General features: G+C 48.3%; 1 pseudogene; it reads left to right on the forward strand.

The window, feature by feature from the left end:
• Nucleotides 1–659: 659 nt before the first annotated feature.
• On the forward strand, nt 660–3569 carry LOC147113937 (uncharacterized; annotated as a pseudogene).
• Nucleotides 3570–11142: the final 7573 nt, after the last annotated feature.

An 11142-nucleotide genomic window follows, 5' to 3' on the forward strand; every position in this document is an offset into this window, starting at 1 on the left:
CAAAAGGGAAAGTCATACTGCTTGGTTATAATAGATCAGTTTACAAGATGAGTAGAAGCTTTCGCCGCCAGAAATTGCTCAGCCGAAACGGCAGCTAGAATCTTAGCCGAGGAAATAATACCTAGATGGGGGATGCCGCTGCAGCTGGACTCAGATCAAGGTACACACTTTACGGGAAAGGTGATGAAACAGGCATGTGCCCTACTGGGGATTAGACAGAAATTCCATATTCCATATCATCCGGAGTCATCCGGATTAGTGGAACGAATGAATAGGACCTTAAAGACAGCATTAGCCAAGGCAATCGATGAGTCCGGACAGGATTGGGTGGACATGTTGCCCCGAGTCCTGATGAAATTAAGGGCAACCCCTAGCCGGACTACAGGACTGACGTCCTTTGAATTAATGATGGGGAGAGCAATGAGGCTGCCCGAGGTACTGGTCACAGGAAGTGAGGACGTAGGACCATATAAATATAGAATACGGAGGTTTGTGATGGAACTCTATAAGCTATTACATGACCTGAAAGCACAGGCTAGGGAACAGCAAGTAATTAAAGGCTTAGAGAACGACACTAAGGAACAGAAAGTCCAAATACCCCAGGTAGGCAGTCAGGTAATGGTAAAGATAAACCCAGCAAAACCCGGGTTTTCGCCAAAATGGACCGGACCCCATCAGGTAATAATGGTAAGTGACACGAGCGCATGCGTAGATATAAGGGGCACCGGCAGATGAAAACACTGGACACAGTTGAAAAGGCATGGACCCTAATTAACCGGTGATGACCGGGAAATATTATGTTTTACAGGATCTTATCCCTTATAGGGAGAGCCACAGGAGAAGCTGTGCAGGCCGGCCAAAAGAACCAACAAGGCTTGTACTACAAAAACTCGAGCGACGTTAGCTGTGATCAGGAGCAAGGGACATAAACAATGACAATCGGAACAACCACAAACTTAAATTGTAGTATTGGACTAACGGGTATCAGTGTATTCAACGATGGACCTGGCTGGTACACAGGAGATGCCGATATAAGAGGGATGGTAGTGAGATGGAAAGAGGTAGGCACCATATGTTTCAAGAAAATTAATGATGAGATATTCTCATGTGTGCCGGATAAAGGGGTGCAATTAAAATGCGAGCTAGATTACATTCAATTCTCCGGTTACCCCCAACAAAGGGAGGATGAATGGGGAATCTGCCCAATCTCCCAAAGCTCCTAATGCCCAGACTCAGATTACTGCTGTTGGAAAATTAGCCCCCGCAATGACTCCACTACTACTAAACATCCTACTGCAACGGTCCCGACCATCACGGCCCCAGCACCACCTACGTGCCCAACTATGAAATCTGGAGCAAAAGGGGGATTGGTAATAAAGAAAACCAAGGATAAAATACACTTTGGGGTACGCCAACGAATAATTATGGTGTTCCTAAACCTAACGGATATAACTATTCCCAGCTTTTGTGGAAAGGAAACAATAAGCCTGTACAATAACTTGACCCTACGAGCTCTTGAAGGCCCTGAATCAAGAACCATGACATTTAATGTGAAAAGGAAGACAGGTAGAAAAGGGGACAGAGAGAAAAGAGGGATACTAGAAATGGCAGGTGTGGGATACGCGGCAAGGGTTGCAATGGTGAACACTATAGACCTGCACACCATAGACGATCGGGTTGATGCCCTAATCCGAATCTTACAAGAATTGTTGGGTAGGGAAGGGGATAATCAAAGACTGCAGACACAGCTAGGTGATGGTACGGAGAATTGCTACAAGTGGCCCGCACGTTGCGAACTACGCCAGAACTATAAATTTGATAAACAAAGCAGGGGAAGACGTGAGCCGGCAACTACAGTCGGAAATAGTTTGCGCAGGGTATGGAGCATGGATACTTAGTGAAGTACAACATAACCTAGAGCAACTCCAAAATGGAGAAGTGCCGGATTGGATACCGAATGATGTATTTACCAATTGGACCTTAGATAAAAACATGACTCATAAGTGTGAGGTACAGAGGAATAGTTATGCGTGGATACCAAAAGCTAGATGCATAACCGGACATTTAAATATAATAGGATTTGTACCATCAATACTGCAGTCTGATGTAACAAAAGGAGATCCCTTATACCAAACAAACAATATAGGGGAGATAAGGAACCAAACTCGCTTGCGCTACCATGACTTGTCCAGACATGTGATTAAAGGAAACAACAGTACGAGGGGTATTAACATAGATGATTGTTATAGAAATAACCAAGTTGTTTTATGCCGAGATCCACCAAGAATGACCAAGGATGACTGTGGTTACGACCGAACGGAAGGGTGCACATTGAGTATCACGCCAATGACACGGGATTCTGAAACAACTGCCGCCCCGCGAGGGAATGGAGAATGGTGTGTAAGCACCAAGGCACCTAATATGACAGTTATGAATAAGGGAGGGACCACCTCCTGTGCCATCATGAATACTGACTTCTGCTTTACCCCACAAGAAGAGACACATATAAACGGGTATATCATATATACTGAACTAAAAGAAGAAACGACTAATGGGATAGTGACGGACACTATCCGAGAAGGGTATGCAAAGACAATAAGACCACAAGGAAAACCGATACCTGAACTGAATGAAGAACAGACCCAACTGGAGCACGACATTCAGAAGCAGAGACAAAAGTATGTGATTCTGATGGAAGAAATAGATAAGCTACAAAAGGACACTGAAGAAATGTTGGTTAGTCGGCCTTGGTATACTAAGTTTTGGAATGCTGGTCTCAATGTGCAAACCCCTGGATAAGGATAATATCACATGTATTGGTTGTTGTACAAGGCATTATATTGGTGATCTTGTTGTTGTTATCCTGTCAAAAATGTAGCAGGAATAAGAGACAAGCCATAGCGAGAGCAATAAGTAAAAAACTGGATAAGGAAAATTTAAAAAGTCCGGCAGAAAGGACTTATCTTATATAACCTCGATGGGAAAGTCAACAGGCGGATCCTGCTGTTTGGGAAGTAGCTACCCAAACAGAGGGACAAACCTGGGGCTCACCTATGAGAAAGTAATAGGGAAATGGCCTGGCTTGGGCATATCGCCAAGGGCCATAAGGGGGGATTGTAAGGGGACAAAAATGACTTCTTAGAATTAAAAGTTAGAAGTAACTATAACTTCTTAGAATTAAAATTAGTGGAAACTAGAAAGCTGATAAGTTTGTCTCCTATCCTTGTTTAGGAATGTAGGACCCTGATAGGACAGGAACTGTAAAACTAATAAGCTGGTTTTGTGTCCTTGCTTAAGATAAGACAGGAACTGTAAAGCTAATAAGATAAAACAGGACATACAGATTCTCAAAGCATGATTCTGTAGACCAATCAATGAGCGTAGAAGGGGGGTGCATGAGGGGTGCATGCCTCAAGTTAGGGTATAATTGCTCTACATATTTGATACTCGGTGGAAGAATCCTTTCTCTGGGATGAGACTGAGATTTTCCCCATGCATATTCATGAATAAAGATCGTGAAACTTATCCAAGGTGTCCGTCTGGTGAATTTGTGGTTGCTATAGGGCAAGTGTCGACCCCTTATCTCAGGGGGTCCGCTTGAGAGGAGGGAAGACTTCTATTTTACCCCAACATGAGCATCAAGAAAGGCTCAAAGCATCTAAAATAAGGGGGGGGGGAAGAAGTCTGAAAACAGAGATCTGGTGGCCCAGTAGGACTTTGAAGATAAGTTTGGAGCTTTAGATGCTTCGGGGATCTGGCAGTATTGAGGAGAACAGTGCTAGCACCCTGGTAAAAGAGGGGACCCCCGGTGAATAGGATCCAAGCTGTCATTTGGCCCCTTTTGAAACATGAGCTGCCAACCCTCACATGTTTCTTTATGTCAGGTACCCCCCACCATTATCATCTGGTACTATTAGTGAGTTTGCTGACTTATACAGTCAATAATGAACGTGATTCCAGAAACAAATAAAATGCACTCAAAAATGTACAAAGTTCATCATTTTCAAAATTTTTACATATAAAACATATTTATCTTCAAAAAGATTATTGAGTCATAGAAATCTATTCTCTTTCAACAATCTCTATTTTATTTTCTATCAACAAAGAAAGCAAATTACTGTTCCCACAGCTGCCTTTGTTTTCTGTGAGGAGTTCATAACAGAAAAGCACAATGTGCAATATATTTATATGAATTCATCACTTGCCTGAAAGGATAACTTTGAGAATTCATTCTCCAGTTTTGTTTAATTTTTTGCGAAAAAGCAAAGAAACTTCAAATCCTCACGGAATGAGGGGACTCGCTCTTCTCGTCTTCAGTTCTTTTATATGCATAGATTGCATGCTGAGAAATTCTGAAAACTGTACATGGACCGAACATGCAGTTTGTAGAATTGTAAGCAGGTATAAATATCTAGTTGAAGCCCAGACATTTGAGACAGGCTGATGCATTCAAGTAAAAATTTAATGAAGGCATAAAGACACAAAAGACAATTCAATTAGTAAATTTAATCCTGGCATTGGGAAATATATATATATTTCATTTTGGTTAAACCTTTTTTTGGACATTTGGTCTAAAAATTGAGTAGCGCCCCCTTTGGGACACTAACTTCACTGGGTCGCTACTTTTAATGCCCCGAAAAAATTAGCGCCCCCGCGACGGAAATTGAGCAGTATCGCCCCAAGAGGGAAGTGGGGTGCTACTGGAAGTGCCCCACATCCCTCTTGGGGCGTTGCGAGGGAATATCGCGGCACTATGTGCCGCGGCATTGCAGGCCTTCCTCCTTTCTTAAAGGGGAGGGGCCTTGCGCAGCGCAAGCCCGGAGCCCAGCTGGGCCGCCGGGGATCGGGAGTGCCGGCAAAAGAGCCCAGCACTCAAGAGAAGTGCTGGGATCTTGCAGCGCAGCCGGCACTCCGCAGGGGGTGGGTAAGGAAGCTGGGGACGGGAGCTCAGGCAGGTGCTGGCAGGCGGCTAGCAACAAAAATGGCCGCCCCGCACCTCGCCGTTAAATAGCGCATCCCCGGCCGCAGGTAGGCCCCTCTGACCCCATTGGACATAGCGTCCGGCGGTAAGTCAGGGTGCACTCCCGAAGATCGTGGCCAGGGCGCGAGCGGGGCGCTGCGCACGGTGATAACGTCATCACCGGCAGCGCAGTGCCGCGGGACGCTACCGGATACCGCCGCCACTAACCCCCTGCTGAATTTTGCGGGAGGCGTGGGTGGCGCAGCGCCCATGCGCTAGTTGCTTTGCGCCTCATTAGCACCCTCTTAGGGCTCTAAGGGCATTAACGGGAGGCGCAAAGCAACTGAATCTTTCCCCCTAGATATTCCTGTTACTAAAAAAAAGTTGTGGGTCAAAAATTTTCAGATGGATATTGATAAACCTGCCCCACATCCCACCGAGTGGCCAAAGCAAATATATGCAGACTCAAACCAAAATGATTTTTAATAGAAGAATTGCACAGTCACAGGGGTTATACAACAGGGAAACATGACAAAGCCCTAAGGGGGAAAAATTCAGTTGGTTAGAACCTCCCGTTAACACCTCCGGGGGCGCAAACAAGGTGCTAATGATTACCGCCAGTGCGTGACAATTTTAGCGCCGCCCACGAAATTCAACTGGCAGTTTGCAGTCGTGCTAAACACTACCGCCACGGTCTCCTGCACCCGGAGATCGTGACTTCATCCAAGCGTGCATCGCCCCGGTAGTGCCCTGGACCGGAAATTGATTCTCACCCCCTGCCTCAGCACCTGTCGCTAGGAACGACAGTTAGAGGGGGACGGTTTTCAGTCGGCTGGGAGCTGGGGGAGCGCTATTTAAAGGCATGCACTTCCTGTTTTTTCCTGTCAGCAATCAATTCTGCCTACGCAGGTTGAGAGAGGGAGAGAGGCATTTGGAGAGATTGAAAGGTTTCCAACTTGAAGGAGTTTTGGTCGTCATCAAGACTTATCAGATTCCCCTTTCTGTAACCTTTAGTACTACCACATTTAGAAGAATTAATGGGGGCTGTACTGGCACAGGGCCTCGGCCTTCAGCTTCACTGTCGGAGGCAGCGGTGGCGGAGAGAGAGAGTGGACAACGTGGCCAGAGGGAGGAGGGCCAACAGGGCTCTGCACAGGAGACCTTACCCTCCCAGGGTATTCCAGGAGCAATTCTCATACATTCGTTTGTCCGAGGAGCAGTGTTTTAGAAGGCTCCGCTTCAGCAAGGAGGTGGTCACAGAGCTCTGCCACCTCCTGCAGCCAGAGCTCCAGCCTCAGCTCAGGACCAGGATGCCTCTGTCGGTGGCAGTGAAGGCGACAGTGGCTCTCAATTTCTATGCCAGTGGCTCCTTCCAGGCTTCAACAAGGGATATTGCGAACATTTCCCAATTCGCTGTCCATTGCTGCATCCAGGACGTCACAAAAGCTCTCTACAGAAGGAGAAGGGAGTACATCTCATTCCCCATGACCCGAGACAAACAGCATGAACGCGCATGTGGCTTCTCTAGGATAGCAGTGTTCCCCTTGGTTCGGGTGCCATTGACTGCACGCACGTGGCATTGCGGGCACTGTTATGTCTGACATTGGTGATAGGTACTCAATTGCCTTGGCCTGTGCACATGGAGTTTGATAGTGCTGTTATCGTTGTATTATGTCTGACATTGGATATAGGTATTCGATTGCTTTTACCTGTGAGAGGGTGTTTGGATTAGCCATTAATAGCAACATGAACTGAGCTCTGCATACGGCCTCTGGATTATCTTTGCAAACGCAACATTTGGAGACGAGGATGGTTGAAATCTCTCTTCCACCACCTCCTCCCTTCCTTGCACTACCCGGTGAGCCCCCGATCCCATGGGTTCACTGGTTACAGTCCTTTGAAACCTACCTCATTGCTCTTGGACTAGAAAATGTGAATACAGCACGGAAAAAGGCACTGTTATCCCATTGCTTGGGAGCGGAGAGCCAGTGTGTTCTTGGGACATTATGCGCAGCAGACTCAATTCAAATGTATGATGTGGCTGTGGTTCTGTTAAGCACACACTTCTCTGCCCCACAAAGTGCCCTCCTGCGGTGATTCATTTTTAGACAGCGTCACCAGCTCCCCGGCGGGTCGGTGCATCAACACATGGCTAATTTGAGGGGGTTAGCTAGCTCGTGCAAGTTTGGTGCACTACAAGATGAGATGGTGCATGATCAACTAATAGAGCACACCAACAACGTGAGAGTGCGTGAAAGACTGTTACTCGAGTCTGACGATCTGTCGTTGTCATAGGCAGTCAACATTGCCTTTCAAGTGGAGTCTGCAGCCGACTGTGCAGCGAAACTAGCACACACACCCAGTGACGGCGCCCTCGGCCCCGACAGCCCTGACACTGTAATGCTCGCGCGGTGGCAGCAACGCGCGCTACCGCGGCAACAGTGTGGAAACTGCGGATCTCGTTCACATGCTACCAGAGCGCAGAATTGCCCCGCGCGCGGCCAAGCCTGTCGCAATTGTGGAAAACAAAATCACTTTGCCAATGTCTGCCGCTCTGCCCCTGTTGCTACAAATGAACACTCTCAGTCCTCAAGCAGTTGGCCTATAATTCACAACGTGAGCTCTGGGCCAGTAGTGGCTTTTAAGTCATGCACAATTAACCTGAATGATGTGTGCATCCCTCTGTTGTTGGATACCAGTGCCAGCGTCTCACTGTTGAATGTGGACACATTCAAATGCTTTATCAGCTCCCTGCCACTCTCTGCGCCCTCCAATGTCCTTTTTGGGTATGGTAATTCGAAAATTGGACTAGTGGGCTCAGTCAACCTCACTGTACACTATGGAACAAAAGTTTTGCAAGATTTTTATTTTCATGTGGCACGCCAAGGAGCTAACCTGATGGAACTGAATCTTTTCACTGACCTGGGTTTTTCCCTCTTGGACACCGGTGGGTCTGCGATTCTCCACGTCACCTCATCGAGGCGCCAAACATGGCCAGCACTCTTTGAGGGTCTGGGCTGCCTGACTGCCTTCACCCACCAGCCCATGGTTGACTCCACCGTTACCCCTGTCATTCAGCCACTGCGCCGCATCCCGCTTGCTCTCCATGATGGGGTCACAGCTGAACTAAAGCAGCTACTGGAAGCTGGCATCATCGAACCAGTTGATGTCTCCCCATGGGTCTCCAACCTGGTGGTCGCAATGAAAAAGTCAGGTGGTCTACGTGTCTGTGTCGATCTTCGAGCAGTGAATAAGGCCGTAATCCCTGACAAATATCCACTGCCCACGTCAGAGGAACTCACAGCGCAGTTCTACGGTTCCATCCTGTTCTCGAAACTGGACCTTCAACAGGGCTATCTACACGTTCCCCTCCACCCCAGCAGCAGGGACCTCACTGCTTTTGTGACACATGCTGGCGTCTTTCGGTACACCAGGATGCCATTTGGACTTAGCTCTGCACCCAGCTGCTTCCAAAAGGTGATGTCCTCTGTGCTCGCGGGCATTCCTGGGGTGGCCATCTACCTGGATGACATCGTCGTGCATGGGCCCTCGACCTCCACTCATGACGAACGCCTTCACAGAGTTTTCACGGCTCTAGCAAAACACAAGCTCACACTGAATGGCAAAAAGTGTGTCTTTGTTGTTTCAGAGATCGAATTTGTGGGGTTTCGGTTGTCGTCTGATGGTATATCCCCACTCCAGTCAAACGTGGATGCCATTCACAGCATCCCAGAACCCAGCTATGCAGCACAGGTTGCCTCCTTCCTTGGCATGACTGGGTACTACCTGAAGTTTTTGCCCCAGTACTCAGCCACCACATCCCCACTTCGCCAGCTCCTGTGAAAGGATGAGCCCTGGGTGTGGTCACAAGCCTGTACGGAAGCTGTTCGCCTCCTCAAATCGCAGCTCACGTCGCCTCCACTGTTGGCTCACTTTGACGTCGCCAGCCCCACCCTCGTCACCTGCGACGCGTCCGCTGCAGCTGTGGGGGCGGTGTTATCGCAGATACAGAATCAAGTGGAGAAACCAATCGTCTTTGCCTCCCGAGCCCTTAGCCCCACTGAACAGAAGTACTCAGTAGGCGAGCGTGAGGTGCTGGCATGAGTCTGGGCATGTGAGCGGTGGCACCTGTATACGTATGGCTGTGCCTTCACCCTGCGAACCAATCACCAGGCTCTCACTGCCCTGCTGTTGACATCCAGCACGGGCCACAGACCACTGCGTCTACACCGCTGGTCTGACCACCTCCGCCAATACAATTTCAGTCTCCAGTTCACACCAGGATGTGACAATGTTGTTGCAGATCTGCTCTCCCGTGCTGTCTCTGCCCCAGTCCCACTCGTTGGGTCTGAACATGTGGAACAGGATATCGTCCAGATGCTGCACACGCCTCTCCAAACCACAGTCTCTCTCCAGGAGCTCAAAGAGGCCTCTGAACAGGATCCGGCTCTCTCCCAGCTGTGCAGCTTCATCACAGATGGCTGGCCTCGCAAGGTGCCAGAGGAACTGTCTGCCTACTCCAGAGTTAAAGAGGAGCTCTCCTGCTGGAATGACTCCTGTGTTGCACGTGGGCTCTGCACTGTGGTCCCAAGTGCCCTTCGTGCGCGTGTTTTATCCATGGCGCACGAGGGCCACTCGGGCATAGTGAAGCTCAAACAACGATGCCGAGACCTAGTGTGGTGGCTGGGTATCAACAGGGAAATCGAGGCTCTGGTCAAGAACTGTGCAGCCTGCCTTATAAGTGGCAAGACTGGCCACCAATCTCCTCCACCCCTGCAACCCCTTGCCTGGCCCTCTCAGCCCTGGGAGCACCTGCAGCTGGATGTCTGTGGGGGGATCCATGGTGTCCCCTGTTATGTATTGTGTGTTCTATTGTGTGTTCTCCTCCCACCTGTGGTGGCGCTGTCACAGGAGATAAATGGTTGGGTATTCTCTCGGTTAAGTTTAGCTCTCTTTGTTCGGAACTTGCCAGAACTTCCTTTCCTTCCAATAAAGCACTTCATGTTTGAATCTCTGAGTTCCGAGTCCTAAATTTTGTCTAGGTAGAAAGGTACCGACGCAACAAGTGGCAACGAGGAGCGGATGAATCTGCGTACGTTACGGATGCAGTGAGTAAACAGAAAATTTAATTTGAAACGTGAGATAGCTACTATATTAGGAAAAATCGGTGATTTTGATGAAAATGTGGAGCAATGGAGCGCATATACGGAACGTTTTGACTATTTTGTATTGGCGAATGCGGTGGCAAATGAAAAGGTCGTGCTTACCTTTTTGAGTGTAATCGGGCCGAAGACTTTCAATTTACTTCGCAGCCTCGTGCAGCCAGATAAGCCAGGAACTAAAACATATAAGCAACTAGTGGAAATTCTTGGAGCACATTTTTCACCAAAACCTCTGGTTATTGCTGAGAGATTTAGATTTCACAAACGGAATCAAGAGGAGGGGGAATCAGTGACGATGTTTATTGCTGCATTAAAAAGGTTGTCTGAACACTGCCAGTTCAAGGAGGTGCTGAATAACACCATTAGAGACAGACTTGTGTGTGGTCTGCAAAATGCAGCCACACTGAAGCGCCTTCTTACTGAGGACAACCTTACTCTTGAAAAGGCCATTGAAGTTAGTGTCTCCATGGAGATGGCGGAAAAGGAGGCTCACCAGTTGAGTTCAACAGGGAGAGTTCACAAGGTGTCGTCTGAGCCTAAAGGTGCGCCGAACGGCACATGTTACCGTTGTGGGAAAACGGGCCATCACGCTAATGACTGCTGGTGTACGGAGCTGGAATGCCGAAATTGTGGCAAAAAGGGTCACATTGAACGCACCTGTAGAGGTAAAAAAAGAACAGACAGAGCTGGGAAGCATGAAAGCAAAATGGCTGTATTTGGACAAGAGAGGAAAAAGAGTGTTCATTCAGTGCAGTATGATGGAACAAGCAAAACAGAGGGGAGCGACACCTCTGAGGAGGAAGAGGTGCATATACTGACGGTTGCAGGTGGTTCAAATGGCTACTGGGTGTCACCACTGGTGGAGGGGCAATCAGTGCGGATGGAGGTGGACACAGGCGCGGCTGTGTTCCTTGTTTCAGACACTGTCTACAACAAAATGCTAAAGCATCTTACCCTTCAGCCAACAAACATTGTGCTAAAGACGTATACCGGCGAACCTGTGGCCATGAGAGGCGTCAT

This window comes from Somniosus microcephalus, chromosome 8 (genome assembly GCF_052327205.1).
Source record: "Somniosus microcephalus isolate GS21.2 chromosome 8, FLI_Smic_1.0, whole genome shotgun sequence".
In the NCBI taxonomy this organism is placed as follows: Eukaryota; Metazoa; Chordata; class Chondrichthyes; order Squaliformes; family Somniosidae; genus Somniosus; species Somniosus microcephalus.